Source organism: Cupressus sempervirens, chromosome 5 (genome assembly GCF_028749045.1).
Source record: "Cupressus sempervirens isolate cs-2001-9-10 chromosome 5, ASM2874904v1, whole genome shotgun sequence".
In the NCBI taxonomy this organism is placed as follows: Eukaryota; Viridiplantae; Streptophyta; class Pinopsida; order Cupressales; family Cupressaceae; genus Cupressus; species Cupressus sempervirens.
The window spans coordinates 528,740,523-528,748,356 of record NC_143122.1 but is presented as its reverse complement, the minus strand read 5'-3'; the positions used below and the strand labels follow the sequence as shown (position 1 = coordinate 528,748,356).

At 34.7% G+C, this 7,834-nt stretch overlaps 1 pseudogene; it reads left to right on the top strand.

Moving 5' to 3' along the window:
- The first annotated feature begins 4,772 nt into the window (after positions 1–4,772).
- LOC149557028 (uncharacterized) lies at positions 4,773–6,576 on the top strand (annotated as a pseudogene).
- Positions 6,577–7,834: the final 1,258 nt, after the last annotated feature.

Genomic DNA, 7,834 nt, shown 5'->3' with positions numbered 1-7,834 from the left:
ATTGCTAAAAGGAAGAATAGATCTTTAATGGACTGTGCTAGGATACCCATGATGGAGAAAAATGTTGCTTCAAAATATTGGAGAGAAGTCATAAGTATAGTTGTCTATAACTTGAACCATATACAAGTCAAGAAAGGTACTCATTCAACACCTTTTGAACTATGGTATGGATACTCACCTAATGTAAAATATTTTAAGGAAATTTGGAAGCAAGTGTTATATTCTGAAAGATTTTAAGAATGGTAAACTAGATGCAAAAAGTGAAAAATGTATATTTCTTGGTTATTTGACAAGAAGTAAAGCTTATAAATGTTTAAATACTAACACTAAAAAAGTTGTGGAAAGTGCAAATGTAAAATTTGATAAATATACAGAAGTATATGAGGCTAAACATATGAAAAAAATAGAAGAATATAAATCATTTGTATGCTTTCACGAAGGTATGTCTATTGAAGAAGGTGTTATAAATCATGTTACAAATCAATGACAAGTTTCAATGACTGCCGAGTCACATACTATGAATGTCGAGTTGCATTCACGAACCAAGCTATATTCAGGTGCCGAGTTAGAGAATGAAGTTGGGGCACACTCTAATTCTGATATTAGTGTACATGAAAGAGATGTTGAACTACCTAATAGAGATGTACATAGTGATTCAAAAGTTGAGAGACCAAATGAATAAAATATAGTTGAACCAAGATTGTCTAAGTATGTTAAGAGACATTATCCTGTTGCACAAATCATTGGAGATAAAGATGCTAGACCAATGACAAGGAACAAGTTGAGAAATGATACATGTTTCCTGAGCATGCAAGAACCAAAAATAGTGAAATATGTCTTAGAAGATGTGGATTGGAGTAAGTCCATGGAAGAAGAGATTGAAAAAATTGAGAAAAATAAGACATGGACTCTAATTCCTAGACTAACAAAGAAAAATGTGATTGGTACCAAGTGGGTATAGAGAAAAAAGTTAGATAAAAATGGTGAAGGCACAAGGAACAAGACAAGATTAGTCTATAAAGGATATGCACAAAAAGAAAGGATAGATTATGGAGAGACATTCTCTCCTGTTGCAAGACTAGAAGGAGTAAGAACTCTACTTGATTATTCTACATATTGTTGATCTTAGATTGGTTTTGACAAGTGAGTGTCAACACACTTAAGTTATTTACTTAGTTCATGTTGAACAAGTAGTACATGCCAAGAACAAAATGTGTATTATAGAGCATGCTGAGTTCACAGTGAGTGCCAAACCACTTATGTGCTGAGTCACTCAAGTATCGAGTAGATAGTGTATGGTGAGTGATTTAGGAGCTAAGTAAATAATGTATACCAAGTAATACAGATGCCTTGTCATAGTAGAAATATTAGTATATGCTGAGTATCAGAGACTTTAGATACTAAATAAGACAATTTTTACATATTTGTTTGTAATGGCATAGGCAACTATGTAATCTATTCTTGGATCAACTTAAGGATGAATTATGATATTTTTGGAGATAATGACGAATCTTAAGTTGGATTCACAATGCAACTAAATACAACCAATTAGAAAAAGGGAAGGATTAAGTGGAAAAATGGATGAATCTCAATCATAGATTCATACCTAACCCTAAGTCACCAGTCTTATTAAGGAGGACAAACCCTAAACTCTCTATGAGCTAGTGTGTAAGGTGTTCAACCAGAGTACCGAGGATGTTGCATGCACAAATAGAACATTCATGGTGGCTAAGGAGTTATGATCTAAGACTACATTGCAAGAATTAGATAGACCAGAATAGCGGAAAGAGAAGAGTATGCAATAAAGAGACATCTGATCAAGAAGGATCAAGAAGACATTAGTTTAGAGGAGATCTATTATCAAGAAATCAAGTGCTAACTGTAGGATCAATGTTGAGACATTTTAACAGGTGATTTAAGTCAAAATCTCTTAACATAGTAGTCCTAATAGGTTGTATGAAATCCTCTAACAAGGTGCTTACTTGATTATGAGTTAAAGTCCTTTAGCAAGGAACACTTTCAATAGGGTGTTGAAATCCTTTAATAGGACCTAATAGTCTTTGTAAGCCTTTAACAAGGTAGACCTTTCATAGGGTAGATCATATTTCATGGTCACAACATTGTAACCTTCATTAGATACACTTTGTTACTGTAGTAGTGAAGATTTGTGGGTGTCATCTCCACCCTAGTTTTACCTTCTCACTTGGAGAGTTTTTGGGTAATCATATCTAGTGTTATATGTTTGTCATTATTTACTTGCTTACATGTTTTACATGTTATTTCAATTTATACATTGAATGTGTGGTGAAAATTTTATGGGTCCAAGTTTAAACTGCTGATTCACCCCCCCTCAGAAGTTTACCTTTACTATTGTAATTCCAACAATTGGTATCAGAGCCTTGTTCTCTAAAAGAGAAGCTTTGCAGCTTTGAGGAAAGATCTTGAAATGAAAGTCTAAAAATTAGGAAAGACTATTGAGAATTAGGAGATTCAAATACATCTCATTCTACATCAATTGAATGAAGCAAGAGAAGAATTAAAGAAATCCTTGAAGAGAAGGAAGTAAATTGATATTGTAGAGAATAACACACAATACAAAGAGATAGACACTACTAAGGTATTTGTAGATGGAGGCTCAAATGAATTTGATGTAGTAGTTGCAGATCTAATGGAAAAGAATAGAGCCCAAGATGAGGAAATCAAAAATCTCAAGTTAGAGCAAGAATCACAAGCCATACCGTATTATGTGAGGTGACTAAATAAAAGAAGAAATCTATGGAAGAAAAAGTCATGATTGAAGATGAAAAAAGAGTTTTGGATAAAAAATTTGAAGAGAAATTATCAAAGCTAACCAAGATCTCCAAAATGTAATTGGATACTCTAAGTAAAATTATGAATGCCAACTATGAATTGAATGTCAAGGACATTGAGATAACAACATTGAAGTTGCAGAATGAACAACTACAAAATGACCTAAAGAGGGAAAATTAATTTGATGAAAGTTTCAACAAACCAAATGAAGCCATCAAATACTTTGTGCAATTATTGAGATCCCCTAGCTCCAATAATGATACATCTGGACTGGGATACACAAGTACTGAAGAAGGAGAATCATCCAAAAGTGCAGAAGAAAGGGGCAACAAAGGTAAGAATTCCAAACCTACTTGTGATAATTGTGGTAAGAAATGATATACTACTATTGTGTGCAAGAGTAAGACTGCAAATCAGAATGTCAAGAACAAGAGCATGATTCACTATCAAAAATGCAACAAACAAGGTCATTAGGCACATGAATGTAGAATCAAGACCATGCACACAGAAAGATTTGAAGGATATTGTTATAACTATTAGAAGTATGGACATAGAGCTTTTGAGTGCAAATCCAAACCCATGTGTTAATCAAACAGGCAAAAAAAGGTAAGGAACAATGACAACTCTTATAACTAGGATTATAATACAAGGTATATCTATCATTATTGTCAAGAATATGGATATATTCCTAAGAATTGTATTAGGACACACTTCAAAGGTGACTACAAGAGGTGGTTGAGTCAAACCACATGTTTTAGTTGTTTGAAGATTGGTCACATCTTTTGTTATTATCCAACTAGGTCAAAGTCACTAAGATGTGAGTTTGATAAAGGCAAAGGCAAGGCAAATTTTGGAAATATTAGAAATGAAATGAAAAAGACATGGAAGAAGAAAGATGATTGCAGCACATCAAATGGAGAAGGGATCACTTCATCTAGTGGGTTAAGTGATCACACCTCATCAAACTAGGCAATCAAGAGGTATGTGGGACTAATATTCATAAGGTTATATCATTCATTAGTTCCAAAGGACTTAGTATTGAAAAGATTACATTAGCATGAATAAAGATGCAAGATCTTATTAGAAATCTAGGATAAATCTTTAAGTTTTTCATATTACTGCCGAGCATGAAATATTTCCTATGTGTGTTGAGTAAATGCTAGAAGATATCGAGCTATCAGACTGGATAGTTGATGCTGATCTCATAATGGATGTTGAGTGATTGAAATTTTAATAGATGTTGAGTGTGACTGAAGTTGGTTAATGTTGAGCTTATAGTTGTGTAAGTACTCAACTTTAATTATAGAGTTTCAAAGGGTATTTTATTGATTTTAGCTCATTTCACATCATCTAAAATTTGAGAAACAACAAGGAGAGCATAAGGCAATCTAGAAATCCATTCAAAGTAGTTGCAAAATATTTTAGTAGAAATTCTACACTAGTTTGTCAAATCTTATAAGGTATTTATCAAGAGTCGAGCTATAAAGTTTATATTTTAGTAAACCCTAATTTCACATTATGGCATCTAGTTTGAAGAATGTAGAGGGAAATGAATTTTTGAATGTTCAATGAGTGAGTAATGAAGTTAAGCAACCAATTTTCAAAGCTATTCCTGATATTTCTTACAAGAAAGTCCCTTCTGGTGTGTTATCCATGATACCACCAAATGTTTTAATGGTACAAGATGTTAGAAAATGCTATGGTAGCATTGGTGATATGGAGATTAGGGAAGCATACAACAGATTATGTGAGAATAGTGCGTTGAAAGAAGAATTCAAAATCATAGAGAAGAAAGGGTTAACATGAGCCATAGATTTCTCAAATGTATTCAAGACAAAATGGATTAGGATAGTGCTTAGTAGAATACATGATAGTTCATTAGGGGTCAATTTGCGATGTTAATTTGTGACAGTAAGAAAAGGTAAGGTGGTTTTGGCTTTTTTTTTTTCAATTTTAGCCCAATGTCGTTGCAATTGCGATGGCAGGCATCGCAATTGTGATGCCAACGAGATATAAGAGAAAATAAAAGGCCAAAAACCCTCATTTGAATGAAATCACGTGACACAGGGTTCTTCTGAAAGGAAAGGCGCATTGCGGGATAGCCTTTCGCATAACATTGGAAGTGAAGGTACATGGTCATACACAGGAAAGGAATTACCAAAATCTTCCAAGCAGGTTTTTTTAAATAAATATTTAGCTGTGCAAGAACCAGAGGAATCAAATTTGTGTTCAGAGGATGTTCCATTGGATAGGCATTGTGGCCATAGCTTTCTTGCAAAAAATTCGGAAAGTCTTGTAGATAGAATTAAAGAAGTAAAGCACCCCATGGTTCATAAGAAAAGCTCTCCTGCAAATGCAACAAAGTGACTTGCAAAAGAGATTATTGGAGTGGGAAGCCCTCGGACCCCTGATCGAGTTTTCCCACTCCCAGAGTAAAAATAGATTCTGTAAAGAAGGCACATCTTACTCAAGGCAGGCAATCTGTAAGTTCCAAATTCTTATTATTTCTACAATTTTATTTTGTTATCTTAACTGTAATGTTAACTTGAGTCATAAATTTGATAGCTACCCTACGGAGAACCTTCACCATGAGTTGTCTTGACACCAAAATTGGATGCTAAATATTCACACACAAAATAATCTCAACGTCCATCTTGTGTACCAGGTTTAACTCCAGGTATTTCTAGTCGTAGGGCCTCCCTGCCCCTACCAACAAAGCCATCAGTTTCACGGCCTACATTCATTACTAACATTCCTTAGAATGGAACACCTAAAGTAAAAGCTGTTAACAATGAATGTGTAACACCTAGGCCACGAAAATCTTCTTTTACTTCACGCTCATCAACATCTTCATTTGGAAGAATTGAAGCACTCACTGAGAGATCAAACCTTACTCCAGAAGATGCAACTACTGAGTCACCTTATGTTTCTAAAGCTACTACTTTGTGGTATTCTGACAGAAAAAAATATTCAGGGCTTCGAGCTATGTAGTCTCCTGATGTATCAGTTAATGCACCCAGACTTGATCGAATTGCGGAGTTCTCCATAGCCCCTTCTGAAAATTTTTTGCTCGTTGCAAAACAACGTGTTAAGGGTACTCGCTTAGACATTCCTAGAGAAGAAAGTTTTCATTTGAGAGAAGAGAGTAGCCCATATGGATTATGTTTAGAAAGGTCCACCTCATCAAGCTCAGGTTCAGATAGGGATGATGCAAACTATGATAGAACACAGGAAAAGTGCACGATCCAGATCAATGCAAAAGCTCCTGCTTCTGTTCATGTGAAACCAACCTTCAATGATGTTATTCATGTAATTAGACATAGTGCTTTTCAAGTTGGTACAGATCAAGCTGAGTCAGAGAGAGGAACTGTGAGCAGCTTGCTGCAAGGAAGAACAGATGTGAATTCATTTTTAGATGCAAACAATAATGATCTAGATGTCCTGTCAGTTCCTATGGGGACAACTGTTATTGGCCATCATATTGCAGATCAACACCTTAAGACAACCTCAACCTCCAACAGAGATTCTGATTATTCTCAAAAATGAGTAAAAGGAGGAATAGATCTTAAATCATATCAACAAAGAGCAAAAGCTCTTGAAGGCTTGCTAGAGCTTAGTGCACAATTACTCCAACAGCAGAGACTAGAAGAACTTGGCATAGTTTTGAGGCCTTTTGGATGTGGTAAAGTCTCCCCAAGAGAAACAACCATTTGGTTGACAAAAAGCCAGAAAGGAGCAATGAGTGATGTTCACTACATGGGTTGAGAAATATAGATATTTCAACATGGCACTTGTTTATATATGTTTTGTATCTAGTTTTTTGATGTGTAAATATTACTTGGCCCTCAATTTGGCTCCAAGTAGAACATTTCCTCTTTATATCCGACTTACACTGTCTCATCTATAGCATCTTTTTGTAGATAGATGGATGATGCCTATTTGTCCATATAGGATCTGATTTTTGGGTAGTCATTGATGGTGTTGTTGTATGCTTTTCGGTCGATGGTTGGTCTGACCACTTTCTTTAACTATGGGTTTGCTTGATGGCAACAACCCAATTGTTGAGAAAATTTGGGGGTAACCTAAAAGGGTCAAGAGGCAATGTCCCTTATAGGGATTTGGGGTTAGTACCCACAGTAAGATTGACAAGCAACATCCCTTTTTTAATACAAGCAACATCACACTACTATTTTTCACAGTGATAGGATGAAAATTGATTGTAAATCAGAGTAGATACAATTCAGACATGTCCTTCACAATTACATAATCATGAACGTTGGCAATTAATGATTCATCAAAAAATCACATTTTTTGGCTTCATCAACACATTCCTCGCAGCATCATATGAAGTTCCTTACACAGTTGGCAAATGTGGGCTTAGCAAAAACTTTGGTAAATTAAAAATTGCTTAAGTTTATTTAAAAACAATTTTCTGTTATACATAAAATTTTTTTGGCTATCCAAGATTTTACTTGATGTTGTTTCTAGAAGAGATTGTATATGTTTTTTGAATCACAATGTTTCAGATCTCACTCTATGACAATCATATGGGATCTAGTTATGATCCTCTATATTCATATTAGAGGCTTTGATGTTGAAATTGGCTTAGCAAATAATCATGACGATGACCATAGGGTCTCTTTGATAATTTGTTTGGTGACCAATCTATTTATGTTAAAGCAGGATGTATCAGCATTGACTGTAGCAGAAAAACAAGTTACACAGATGAAAACTTGCATTGTTGCACTTACAGCTGACATTTGACACTTGGAGTTGATATGCACGTTTCTTTGAGGTGGGTGATAACAAAGAGCTCATCAATTTTCACTGTGTTATCTTCTGGCTACAAGTCTACACCATTCTTCACTATTTTTTATTTATACCTAATACAATTTTATTTTTCAAAATGTTTATCACTGCCACAGTTTTTGATAGTTGGCTTCTTTGTATTAATGCCTATAAGGAGCCATTGGATATTAGAAGATAAAGGTTATAAATCTTAGGTAGTTTGTCTGCGAGATTT